Raw genomic sequence first — 14890 nt, forward strand, 5'->3', positions numbered from 1 at the left:
TTGTATGTAAAGAAGTGACAACAATGCAGCATTTGGGAATTCTTGTGGCTTTCTTTTCTATTGACTCACAGTGCTTGATCTTTTTATGGACTCCTTTTCATTGTGTGGATTTTGTTGTTAGAAAATACTCCATCTCTTGAGATCACTTCTTCCACCCCATGCAGCTTTTATGCAGCATTTGGGCTTGGTGCGTTTGCCTATAGTTAAATATGTTTCACTTAAGGTTAGATTATGCCAATTCCAGTGATTCAGATCAAAAACAAGCACTGGCAAAACCAATAGATCCAGCATTGACCGCCAGCCTTCCGGCAATTCTTGTTTTGAATTGTCATGATTTTTGCAAAACTATGTTGTTTAGGAACATGCGGAGCCCCCATCAATCTAAAAAAAAATATTTTCTACAGGCCCAAAAAATGTTTTGGTCTAAAAAACACACACATTACCATAGAACTCCCAGCCACAATAAGGAACAACTTAAAACGTCAGTCAATTTGGTATTGGCTGCAAGCCTCTTGCCTTTTAGAGAGATAGAGAGGGGTAAGAGTGTGTGTGTGAGAGAGAGGGGGGAAGAAAGAAAGAAAGAGAGAAAGAAAGAAAGAAGGAAGAGAGAAAGAAAGAATGAAAAAGGCAAGAATGAAAGAAAGAAAGGAGAAGGAAAAAAGAAAGAGGAAGAAGGATAGAAAAAGAGAGAGAGGGAAAGAAAGAGAATGAAAGAAGAAGGGGAAGAAAGAGAGAAGGAAAGAGACCAAGAAAGGGAGGAGGAAATGAAAAAAGATAGAAAAAGAAAGAAAGAAAGAAAGAGAGAAAGAAGAGAGACAGGAAGAGAAAGAAAGGGAGAAGGAAAGTGAGAGGGAAAGAGAGAAAGTAGGAAACAGGAAAGAAGTAAAGAGAGAAAGAAAGAAAGAAAAAAGAAAGAAAGAAAGAAAGAAAGAAAGAAAGAAAGAAAGAAAGAAAGAAAGAAAGAAAGAAAGAAAGAAAGGTGAAGGAAGGGTGAAGGAAAGAGAGAAGGAAAGAAAGAGGGGCAAATAAAGACAGAAGGAAAAAAGACCAAAAAAGAAAGAGATGCAGAAAGAAAGAGAGAAGGGAAGAGAGAAGAAAATAAGGAACAAAGAAAGAAGTGTAGAAATGAAAAACCTTTTTAGGGGTTCACTGATACACCTGGTCCTTAAAACCAACAAAGAAGAGATTGGCACAGAAGCTGTAATATCAAAGGAACATATTTATTAACCTCACATAAGGGAGACTGCGTCATACAGTACCCTCATGCCACTGTAGGAGACAGTCTAAGGAGTACTGAGAACAGGGGCCTTATATATGCATCTGTTATACAGTCAGCATAAAACCAAGGGGAGGTCCTGGCACATTCAAGTACACTATTTGACTAATATGGGTATAAAAAATTTGCTTGCTCAACAAAGTGGGAGGAGGAACTAAACTGCTTATCAGTAAGAATAGCCTGACAGTTACACACTAAGAGCATTCTGGCAGCTACAGGTCTTTCTGAGCATGTGCAAGGCTCTGGAAGAGGGAGAAAGCACATGGCCAGCACAAGGCTAACTAAAATGGCTGCCAAGAACATAATGGCTTTCAGCTCATGCTAACAGTGTTTCCTCCAATCTTTAACAGATAGTCCTTTTAGCATGAGCTAAAGACATTCCTATGATCTAGAATGAACATAGAATTTTTTTTGCACATTTATTCTCATAAATTCATCAATATTCTAATCCATTGCTAGGTGGGCAAATACAGTCGAAACATGTCATTAAGCTTGGTATGATAAGGTATAAGCAGGAGTACAAGGGAAACAGTAATGGCTACAGAACCATCAATATTTTCCCAACCCTAAGCAGAAAGTAAATCCCAAAACCATCTAGTACAATTCTATGTAAAAATACATTTTCAGGGCTCCTATGTATTTCAGTGACCATCTATTTCAATTTCAGAATAGCCAACTGCACATATCTAATAAAAAAAAATTCAATAGACTATTCCAGTGTTCCTTTTATGAGGGTTAGAGAATCAATTATTATACTCAAGGAAAGGGCAAAGTAGCATTTGTCAACTGCTCAGAAGAACGTTTCTCTTGCAGAATAAACATTATTGCTGATGCAAATATTAAAGCATTATTACAAAAACAATCCAGGCTGCAGGGACTAGGAGGACCACACAGGGCCATGAGAATTAGGACGAGTAGCCGCAAAGGGCTGCTCCTCCTCAAAAATGGAACGACTAAAAGGGTACATTACTAACAAAAAGAAGTCCTTGGGAAATTGAAGCTACTGTACAACCAGCCAGAGGGGAGTCTTCTCCCTGTCTCCATTTGAGCCTCACAGAAAGGGTATTGTTGTTCCCACGATGGAGATGCACAACTCGCAACTCAAGAAAAACAGTCAAGGCCCAGTTTGATAAGAAAAAGTCTTTCTTTCAGGATCCTCTTGGATCCTGTCCGGTGTATCAGGCAGTGCACCAGTTGTCTTCACTTTAATCTAACAGGCACCAAGGGCACAGCACCTGTACCCTGAACTCAAGCTCTTCTCTAACTCCTGTATTGCTCCCCTGACGCACTGCTCTTTTGTTGGGGTCAAAGATTGTATCCAGTGTGCCCAGGTATCTCTTGACCAACAAACAAAAGTGCAGACTTGCATTCACTTTAAGACCAGGATTCAGAGGTGTGATGCTGAATTACCTGAAGCAACCCTTATTTCAAAGGGGGTCACCTCAAGCAAAAGCCTCCTTGCCATTCTGGTTGGTCTGTGACTCTCAGCTGGGCATCAAAAACTTTATCCACGACTTCTCCTTTCTGATTTGTGACCCCGTATTTCGCCCAAGACAGTGGCAGGGGTACACACTTCACATCCCAGTGCTTACTCCAAATCCTTTCATTTGTGTGTTCCTATATTATTCATCTGAAGAACCTCAAGAAAAAGGGAAATGTTCTACACTTTTACTCATAAACCTTGCATTACTTTTTCTTACATGACGACTCCTACATTGTACACTTTAGACCATGCTCTCATGTTATAGGCGCAGCTGGAAAATCTAAAACTGCTAATTTAACATTATATAAATAACTAACAAAACTCAACATAAACTTCTCCAGCAGAACATGTTGTGACAAATAAACTCCTATAAAACAATATTTTCCTTAAAACATCTTTGCATAGGATCACGTGGGTGTCTTTCCTGACATTATGACATTTTTACATTCTACTTTTCACCACTGGACTTAGCAACATTATCTTTAAGGAATAAAAAAACTATTTACCAGCTCTAATAAGGGCTGTCAACTTATTTACACAGACTAGCTAATAGAAAGACTAGCAATCCCCTTGCAAAACTGTATGTAGCATGAGAATAACATAAACAATAATGGTGTTATCACCTGAGAATTTTAGAACAAAAACTACTCCACATCTAGTTCCCCTTATAGGTCAAATAAGGGAACAGCAACCTAGACTACTCATCCTTTCATAATTTCATCAGACAGGATGGGCAGTAACATGGCATATTTATGTATTCATTTTATTAATGCTACCAATTAATTTTAAAACAGTATTACTGAATTGCCAATTAAATGTCTCATGGCCAATTCCCAGACATCTTAGACAGGCTCCAAAGAGAGTGAGAAAAAGAGAGAGAAAACATAATTTTGCCTACCCTTAATTTGCAGCGGAGCTAGCCTCCTTCCCCCATTTCAACAGTAGGAAACCTGAAACAGGTTTACCTTCTGTCGACACTATCTACCCCTAGTTTTGGCAGCTGGCACAAGCAAACTTGTAGGAGGTAAATAGTACATTGAGCTAGTTAGAAAACATTAATAACCAACCACCAATTCCTTTAGCAATTGTGCTAGTGTAACATGAGGGCGCATGAATGCAAACTAAATCCCATTGCCTCCTTATTGTAGCCTTACACAGTAATCTTTAAACTAAAATCATTAGTGCTATATACATGGCAGAGCTATTCTCTGCATATACAAACGCTGCTATCCCTTGATAATGTTATTCAATAGAATAAACCCCACCTGCATATCTCCTACACTTGTATTATGTCTCAAGAAAACAGTGATATCCCCAAGTGCTCCTAACAGAATATGCAATATTTCCTTTAGCTAATGTTACCTATAACATTACTTATATTGCTTTACCCTATAGTGTGAGAATCAGGATATTTAAGTAATACAAAGAAATCAGTTGATTAAACTACTCTTCAGCATTACAAGCTTCCATAGTGTAATGTAGAAATCACATACTGCCACTGTGGCTATCTATGTGGAAATTGCACGTTCAGTAGGGTTGATTAGTTCCAAAAATAGACTTTGGCCTCTGACCCTTAAACCTGTTATCCCCTGCCTGAGAAGGGCTACGCCAGGCGGACTTTCCAATTCAAAGCATCGATGGAGACTCACAGCTGAAGGGCAGTCATGTTCCGTACCTGTTTGCCAATAATTTAAAGGTAGGATAATCACTTCTGCTTGTTTTTTTATACTTATTTTCATTTGTGTGCAGCGTGTGGTGTTAAGTCTAGCAGTATAGAGGTCAGCTGTTTATTCTATACTTACATGTGTGCATTACTGAAGCCTGAGATCAGTTTGAAAACTGCTCTAAGTGGCAGGACTGCTTTTAAAAAGTTTATTTTGCCCTTTGGTGGTAGGGGCACTTGGCACTTAAAAATGGATACCCTACAATGTGTTGGCATATTAGGGACCCCCAGAGTGTCTTCTAGATATCCCAGGATGGGGGATCAGAAATGTATAAGATACACCCTTATAAAAAGAGTTTTGTATGCCTGGGTAAAGTGACATTTCACATTTTATTCCCCACATTGTGGTTAAAATGGTGCTAAAATTCAAACTGTGATGCTAGGAGTCCAATATTATTTACAGTAGGAGTATTAGATATTATAAGGATCCAAAACAATGTTTAGTTCAATTGTTTTTAATAGCAAAAATGTCCTCATATAGTCAAAAAAATATTTTTTTTTAATAATGATCACCATACCTTTTGATTGTTCCTCATATGAAAAGCAAGCCTCATTCCTTCCCGTTCGCCTTTAAATGTATTCATTTATAACCCTAAGCACAGAAGCCTTACTTGAAACATGAAAAGTCAGTGTCACTTTTAAAGGACAGTAATTATTTAACATCAGAACCACACATGTGCTTATGTAAAAAGGCAACAAGAAAGGAAATCCCTACGTTTACACCTTTTCTCTGGTATCCAAAATAATGAAACTGTTTTTTCTAACTTTTAAAATCAGCAGTCTTTAAAATATGCCTTTATACTAGGTTTGCACTAAGTTAAGATCTAGTAGACCCGGCAGTTTTCCTGTGTGGCTTGACCAGAAATAGCTATGTGTTATTAACTCAGATGTGCTCTGACCAGCAGGTGTCAATTCCCACGACTGCTCAGAAGAAAAACCCTTTGCTGCATTGTAATGTCTTAAAAGGTTTAATCTCCGTTTGTTGTGTCAGACAGCTTCTTTTCAGTGAGACAGCTTAAACACAGCTGTTTGAAAGCTTTTTTTCTAGTGCTAAAATGTAAGCACAGTCACAGTCTATTTAAAACTCAGGCATTTCAAGCCAGTCAAAATCTATCGGTTTGTAATGTCGTGTTTATTTCAGCAATAACCTATTCACTCAGATGATGTGAATGCCTTTTAATATCTAATACAATGTATCTAAGGAGAATGCTGTAGTGGGCAGAAGCAAAATGTAAATGACACAAGAACAAACCAATGGATGAAGAGAGTTAGTTGCAAGGCCCCACATGTTAGCATGTTATACATATTTGAGTAAGTTCAAAAGGTCTTGGCTTGTTAGGGTTTGTACTAAGAACATAGCCCAGCCGCATATTGTGTAATGAGTATTGGTCCTGTGTGTCTTTTGTAACCCTGGGCATAGTAGTGCTACGCGAAGCTACGCGAAGCTACGCGAAGTGCACTTCGCACTACACGAGTTACGCGATCTGCGTAGTGCACTGTGCAAAATGCTGTTCATTCTGATTGCACAGTGCCGGATGCTTGTCCGCACTGTGCAATCAGTGTAAACCGCATCTTGCACAGTGCAAGCAGTTGTTTTCTACCGCTCTAGTAGATTTCTACTTGAGCGGCAGCTGCCTCAACTGGTAGTTTCTCATCGCGTGCGGTTGCGAGCATACGCAACCACTCGGAATGAGAAACCTGACCTCCTCACGTTAAGAATCTCGCTGGGAGGTTTATTTTCCACGCTCGCGCTCGGCAACTTGATGTTGCTGATTGCGAATGAGGAAAAAGTCATTTTGCTCGCTTGTGGTCGCAAACTTGACGTTGAGGACCACAAGCAAGCAAAAAATTACCACTGTGCTACAACATATTTGCACTGTGCTACGTGCAATTCGCGTATTGTGTTGTAGCCCAAACTTTGTAAACTACGCAAGCATAGCGTAGTACTTTGCCCAGGGTTAGTCTTTTGTTTTTACTTAGTCATGAATAATGTTCCTTGTTTTATATTTTTCATTGAGGGGTTTTCAAGTTGGCTCCTTTTGCACAAGCAAAGGCCAAAGTGACATTTTTTGTACAACCTGATGGAGAAATAAACTGGATAATCAGTTTGAGCTCAGGGGCTCATTTGCATACTCAGCACATTGTCTTAATGGCAGTTAAAGCATGCTTCCCATGTTTTTCTAACCACACCCTAACTGGAGAACCCCACCCAAAGAAACAGTATAAAAGGCCCCACATTACAAAAGAACTAATTTGAGCTCGTTGATTCCTTTTCCTCATCTGATTTCTAGAGCAGCACCAGTCCTGTGTGTTCCTCTGCAATCTTCAAGGCACCTTTCCAGCGCGAGAAGTGTTTCAGCGGTGATCCAGCTTCGGCAGGGTTTCCATGGTGACATTAACACAGCGAATCTTCCTTTCCAGTCCCAAGGGAAAACCTGTCCGATCTTGCTACAAAAGAAATAGAAATCATAAATGAAGTAAGATCTTTGAAAATGCTCGCATAGAGAGAAGTGCGCATAAAGGAAAAAAGGGAATTACCAACTCTATTTGTTATTGCAAGTGTGTATTCTTTGATTTTCCGAACATTGAAAGAACAGATATTTGTGCCTAATGAAACTTCCGATGACTTACCTTTGATTCCCTGAGCATAAATGCTACACTTATGCTGGTTGTGACTCTTGCTGCACGGGGTTGGTTCTGTGATCTCTTGCAGCTATACCATCTGCAGCTACAGTATTTTTAATCCTTGTCAGTAACATTGTTTTTAATTGTGCTCTGCTTTACATTCTATTGCTCAACAAACGGTGTGTTCTTACCTCTTGGGGGCTGACCTCTCTATGTTCTTGTGAGGCTTCCCCGTCGGTCACAGTTTGTACCGTTTGTGCGGTGGGGAGTGCCTCTTTAGTTTCACTTTGAGGCTCTCTTCACGTGAAACCACTTCCGGTGCTGCGCGGTCTAGTGGCTGACTGCTGCCTTATTTAAGATCATGCTGGACCGAACGCGCAGCGGACGTGGGCAGCGGGCGCGCCGATGGCACGCCAAAGGCAAGCCTGTCTGCGCCCATCCGCGCCAGGACAATGCCAGCTGCCAGCCACCCTGCCGGTTCTGGGGAAACTGTTTATTCTTACTCCCGTGATAAACTCATGATGATAAAATCTTCAATGGATACGGTCTGTCCTTGTTCTCCTATTACTCCTATGGGCTCTTTCTGCTGTAGGATTGGTGACTATGACTCGGAAGTTATCATGAGTAGCCTGCCTACACAAATGTAGGGGTCAGGACAAAGCATTAAAATACTTAGCCTTAACTGTAGATGATTGGTGAAATGCTATTTAGATGTGTTTGATCTACTTCAAGATGAGTCTCTGGATGCTCTCTTCCTGACAGAAACCTGGTTGTCAGCTGATACGTTAGCTGAGCCAGGCTTTGCGCTTCCCTCTGGCTATAGTATTTGCACCATCAACCGAGAGTCCAGGGGAGGGGGTGGCAGTTGTTTATAAAGCCCATCTCCTATGCTCATTGGTCAAGGAAGAGGTAGTTGGCTCTGAATATGGTCGCTTTGGGATTATTCTCAACCCCATTTTTACCCTGTCTGGGCCGATAGTCTATCGCCCTCCGGGTCCCTCCAAGGAGGGAAGTACTGCGTTGGTAGACTTAGTAGGTACTCTGGCTATGAGATATGCCATCTTTTTGATCTTTGGTGATTTAAATCTCCACCTTGACAATCCACATGATCTGGATGCAGTTAACTTTATTATGGACCTCGCAGCCTGCCAACTGCTTCAATTGGTCCCTGGTCCTACTCATTCTGCAGGCCATTTGTTGGACCCTGTTTTTTCTAATCTTCCGGTTCTCTCTGTTTCAACCCCTACCCCTCTAGATTGGACTGATCATTATTTGATCACCATGGAACTTGTAGGGGTGCCACTCTGTAGGCCCCAGCAGTGTTGTACTGTCCGTCGTCCTTGGCACAAACTGAATTTTGATCAACTTGGCACATGCCTCTCATTGAGTCTGCCTTGCTGGCCAGACAAGCCTGATCGGACCAATGATGCCTTTACCAACTCGCTTAAACTTCCATTGGATGAGTTGGTTTCGGCTAAGTGGTCGAAGGGGTGAATGACCAAGTCTAATCCTTTGTACAATGGTACCCTACCGGCCATGCGTAAAGCATGCAAACGACTGGAACGGGAATGGAGGCGTGATTTTGATATTGTTTTGAAAGGCAATTATCATAAATCTATAAAGAAAAATCACAGGGCGGTTCAGAAAGTACGGGCCTCCTACTACTCGGAGGAGATTAGAAATAGTCAGAACCCTGCTAAGAAGGTTTTTTCTATTATTACTACTTTGAAAAATGCAGGGACACCCAGGACATCTATAGTGAATTCTAGTGAGCACTGCAAGGACCTAGCCATGTTTTTTATGAACAAAGTGGAGAACATCTATAAAACCTTTCTATCAACGACCCTAGCTAGCGACTGTGAGGATCTACCTCCTCCTGCTCAGGCATTAGTCACTTTTCCTCCTATTACTAAGGAAGGACTTGTCTTACTGTGCACGAAGATCGAAACTGGCTCTCCTACCGATCCCATGAAACCGGAACACCTGAGGAGAATATTGCCTGCTCTTTTGACATCGCTGGGCCAGGTTATCAACCTGTCTCTGGCTAGGGCTATTGTCCCCGGGGCTTGGAAGCAGGCTATTGTTAGGCCGCTCTTAACCGCATCGCTGCTGCGGCGATTTTTGCGCTGTGCGGCTTTTTTTAAAAGCTGCGTTACATGACGAGCTCAGCTCATCATCAGCAAACGCCACCCGTGGGTGATGACGAGCTGAGCTCGTCATCAGCATCGAAAGGGTTAAAGAAGCCCACTCTTGATCCAACTAAGTTGGAGAATTTTCGTCCCATCTCTATTACCCTGGATGTCTAAAATCACAGAGGCTCATGTTAACACGATTCCCTCTAACTATTTGGAGGAAAATCACATCTTGGATTCCTCTCAGTGTGGCTTCCATCCCAATCTATGTACTGAATCAGCTCTTTTAGCCGTATCCGAACATCTGAGAGCTGCTATGGATGAAGGGCGGTCTTCGGCACTGATCGTACTGGATCTTAGTGCCGCCTTTGATATGGTTTCGCATCAAATCTTGATACAAAGGCTGTGGGAGGCTGGCATTACGGGCGCCGCTCTGACCTGGCTCTCTTCTTTTCTTTCAGACAGGTTCTTTCAAGTTTCAGCTCCCCCTTTTTGCATTCCATCAAACAGGAGGTTCCCCAGGGCCCTGCCTAAGCCCTACACTGTTTAACCTGTACGTTCTACCGCTGGCCTTGCTAACCAAAAGGAGAGGGTTGACGATTGTGTCATATGCTGATGATACTCAGCTCGTAGTCACTCTCTCCAATGGCTGCCAGGACGAAGCTGCTACGTTTCAAAGTGGTTTAGCAGCTGTAGCAGAGTGGCTGACGACCAACTGTCTACAACTTAATGCCAGAAATACGGAGGTCTTGCTGGTGGGAAAGGATCATGAGCTATGGAGCTGGCATTGGTGGCTCTCCTCCCTGGGACCCACTCCTATTCCAAAAAAGTGGTGAAAAACCTGGGTGTGTGGGTTGACTCAACATGGAGTTTTCAAACCCAAACTAAGAAGGTGGCGGCAACCTGTCTTGGCATTCTACGTTGCCTTAGACCCATGCTGTTTTTTTTATCCCTCTATTCAGCAGACCATCGTGGAAGCATCTGTTCTTTCTAGTTTAGATTATGCCAATGTGCTCTACCTCGGGGTCAATAAGACTAAGATATTAAGACTACAGAGGGTTCAGAATGTCACCGTAAGAATGCTCCTTGATATGCCAAGTCATTGTTCCAACTCGAATATCATTTGGCGGCTACATTGGCTACCAGTGGAGAGACGGGTGGAGTTTAAATCCCTTTGATTTGCATTCAAGATTTCAAAATCTCCCTCCTCTGGTATAGTGTCAGGCCTGCTTTCGCTTTACATTTCCCGGGGTTCAATGTGCTCTGCTGGCAAAAACCTGGCCTCAATACCACGCGTGATGAGGGTTCCCGCTGGTGGTCGCTCATTTCGGGTACTGGCGTCCAAGCTCTGGAATGGCCTTCCTTCTCATATCCGGAGCATGGATAATTATCTGATCTTCGGGAAAGCGATAAAAACCTATTTTGTCTCACTATGGGCTCTCCTTTCTTTGCTCCTTTGGTGCCCCTGTCCCCTGTCTTTGAACTGTGCTGGGATTTTCATGCAGTATTTGTGGTATTGTTTTTAAGCGCCGGGACGCCCCGTTGCTGGGGCAGCTGTGCGCGCTATAAACTATCTTAACATGACATAACATAACATAATCCAGGACTCTTCTGTCGCCACGATCACAAATCTGAGCATAAAAAGAAAACACTAGAGGAGAGAAAGAACTTTATTGAGAGCATGTTAAGACTCAGTGAACATTGTGAATACTATTCATATGTTTTTGGAAGTTATTATTTAGTAAGTTAGTGCGAAGGTCATACTATATAGTGTACTGGAATAACAGTGCCGGTCAGTGATTGTTGTCATTTTATTTCCACAGATTTAAAGATAAGGATAATAGAATTTTGTCATAAAAACACCTTATGGTGAATCAGAATCACGTTTTACACAAAGGTATCTTCTTGACTAATGCTATAAACAAATAGAGAAAAAGACAAGACATGGTTTTTTTAAGAGAAGAGTGATAACATATTCGCATAAGTTTTAGATGTATTTGCCAACTCCCAGGAGTAAGACTTGCTGAAGGCTTTTAAGCTAGAAAGGAGTGACATCTAATCCAAGTGAGCCGTAACCAGATAAGTGTTTCCTTTTTGTTTATTATTTTGTCCCATTTTCCCCCCTTCCCCTGGGAATCTATTCTTGTCAAACTGAGTTGTACATCCAGTTGGGCCAGTATAGGTTTTTAGGGGCGGAAGAGAATTAACATTGCATCTCTCAAGTTAAACAACCTGGATTTCAGGTGAGTGAAGGTTAAGAGAAGCACAAGCCTTCACAACAATTTAAGTTCTCCTTGAGGGATAAGGACTTGCAGGATGACAGAATAGAAGGCCAAGCCATGGCTCAGGCTCTTAATGAGGATTCAGAGATGGGTAATTCAGTAACCCAATTGTTGGAACAAATGCAGCTAGAAATAAACAAATTAAAACAGGAAAACATGGAATTACGTCAGGAGGTAGTAAGATATAAACCAAGACAATCTCTATGGGACATCCCCTTTTCTTCAACCTTAAAATCTTCTGTAGACACAGAAGTTAGGGTGAAAACCTCACACAGTTTCATGACATCTGATGCAACTTCATCATCTGTACAAGTCACAGAGGCAGTTCCTAATTTTGTACCTTTATATGCACCAAAACGATTTTATAGAGATAGTTCGAAATTTAATATTTTTATCTGTCAGTGCCAATTACATTTTATCTGTAAACCGCAGTCATTCCCTAACGATGCAACCAAGGTGGCTTTTGTGCTGTCCTATTTAGGAGGTACTGTGGCCAATTTGTCCATTCCATATATTGATAGGAATGATCCCATTTTCCATAGTTGGCTGTTATTTAAGAGAACTATGACTAAGCTATTTGCAAAACACACATATGTGCAAGCTAGTGACAACAAGTTGTTTTAAAGCAAGGAAACAAAGATCTGCTACCCTATGTAACCACGTTTAATAGATTATTGACCAAGACTCAGTGGCCAGAGGAAAAGCATAATTCCTTATTTTATAGAGGGTAGCGAGATGATTTAAAAGATGCTCAGGCACCTATTGTGGAATTGCCGGATGATTATTTGGATTTTGTGGATTTGGATGTTAAACTGAACCATTGTTTAGGAGAGCGAAAAGGGGATAAATCAAGAATGGAGGCTAGATTCTCTGTAGTAAAACATGATAAGAAAGAGGTACATACTAAGACATCGGAACCAGAGTCTATGCAAATAGGAACTGTTTAAGGGCCTCTGACCTCAGAAGAAAAAGAAAGGAGGCGAAAATTAAATTAATGTTTATATTGTGCTCGATCTGGACATTTCACTAAAGGCTGTCCTATGAAGCCAAAAATACCCAAAAAGATAAATGCGTTAGTAACTAGTTCAGGATAGCAGGAAAACTAAGAAACTCATCAAGAATGGAGGTCACTTGTACAAAAAATCATGATTCACAGATCTCCCATCATCTATCTAACACAGTGGCTCGTATACCTCACCATTTTTTGATTCAGGTCATTCTAATCATAAGCACCCAACTTAGATATTCAGTTCCAGTTTTACCAGACTCCGGAGCCACAGGTAACTTTGTGGATATTAAGTTAGCTCAAATCTTACAATTCCAACAGTATGTTAAAAGCAACCAGAACCAGTTTGTGCTGTTGATGGGTCTGCTTTATCTTCTGGGTTGATAAGAAAACAAACCTGTCCCATTACAATGGTGTGTCAGAATGGTTATACTCAGGTTTTAAGTCTTGGCTTGATAGATACACCCACGTTTGGTCTTATTTTAGGTGTACCTTAGTTAACACCATATAATTGTAAAATAAATTGGACTTTAAGGACAGTAACGTTAGATTCCTCTCACTGCAAATCATATTGTTATCAAGAAGCACATAATGATTCTATGACAGTTTCACATTGTGCCAATACCATGCCATCACCTCCTATAATTCCTCCTGAATATCAAGAGTTTAAAGATGTTTTTGATCCAGTAAAGGCAAGTACCCTACCCCCACATAGCTCGTATGATTGCCAGATTGACTTAATACCTGGAGCTCCACTCCCTAGCATTAGAGTGTATGCTTTGTCTGAAGAAGAAACTAAGTACTTAAGAACTTATTTAGATGAGTTATTAGCATCAGGATTCATTCGACACTCAACATCTCCTGTCTCTTCTCCACTGTGTTTCATACCTAAGTGAGATGGTAGTGGCTTACATGTGTGTATTGACTATCGTAGATTAAATAAGGCCACTGTTAAAAATAAATATTCCTGTGCCTCTAATTCCAAATTTTCTCGACCAATTACGTAATTCCACCATCTAAGATAAGTTAGATTTACGAGGGGTGTTGTAAATAAGATGGCCATAGATGACAGGATACTTCTAGTTGATTACATGTAGATTTATTGTAGGACACAGCCGAGTACACAAACCTCGCCAGCTGACCAGACCACCAACTGACACTAGTGGAATTCTCCAGGTAGAAGTCAGAACATACATAGGCATTGTGGTAGACAGAGAACAAGAAAACACAAAGAAAGGACTAAGACAAAAGACAACCATATTACATGAAGAATCGATGTACAACACATCTCCCTCCTTTATAGAAAAGAAAAGAAATAAAGGAAAACAAAGATTACAATACAAGAGACTGCAACGACAACCACAAAGACAAAAGAGTAATCAGAGACACAGGATGAAGAATGAAGAGTGAGGTGAAACAAAACACTCAAACGACCAGACAACACCTACCCCATGGTGTACAATAACAAGATACACAACACCAATTAAGAACCATGCCAGGTATCCGAAATATCATTACACTCCATCCCCCTCCCTCGGATACACCGGGTAGAAACCCTATTAACAAAGGTAGGTATAAACATAGACCCTTGGGAGAAACACAACATACACCAAGAAAGTAATAGCACAACTTTCCTTAAACAGGGTACACCTCAGGATAGACAACCTGGGAACTGACATGGGCAATGACTAATAAGAGCAGCACTAACACTACTACCCATTTCAGAAAAACTAAACCAGTCAACCTGAGAACTAATATAGGTATTGAATGCTCACCAACTCCACACCCTCCAAAGTAGGCTACACCACACGACAGCACAGGATGGTTAACTTGGAGATTGACTAACTTCCAACACTATTTCTCCAAAGAAGGGTACAACACAGAGTTCAAACCCTGAAACCAAACCTACAACATGCCCTACAAAGGGTAAACCATGGGTACCAACAGGCCCCACCCCCTCCCCAAAGAAGGGTACACCAATGGGAAAAAACAGCGCCATAGGAAAGTACAACAACAACTCTCAATACACTTTCCTCACCAACCCCAATAACACAGAATCCCACCCTCGTCGCCAAAATGTTGTAAATAAGATGGCCATAGATGACAGGATACTTCTAGTTGATTACATGTAGATTTATTGTAGGACACAGCCGAGTACACAAACCTCGCCAGCTGACCAGACCACCAACTGACACTAGTGGAATTCTCCAGGTAGAAGTCAGAACATACATAGGCATTGTGGTAGACAGAGAACAAGAAAACACAAAGAAAGGACTAAGACAAAAGACAACCATATTACATGAAGAATCGATGTACAACAAGGGGCATACCATCTTGTCCGAGTCAAAGAGCATGATGAATGG

Source organism: Lissotriton vulgaris, chromosome 2_1, assembly GCF_964263255.1.
Source record: "Lissotriton vulgaris chromosome 2_1, aLisVul1.2, whole genome shotgun sequence".
NCBI lineage: Eukaryota > Metazoa > Chordata > Amphibia > Caudata > Salamandridae > Lissotriton > Lissotriton vulgaris.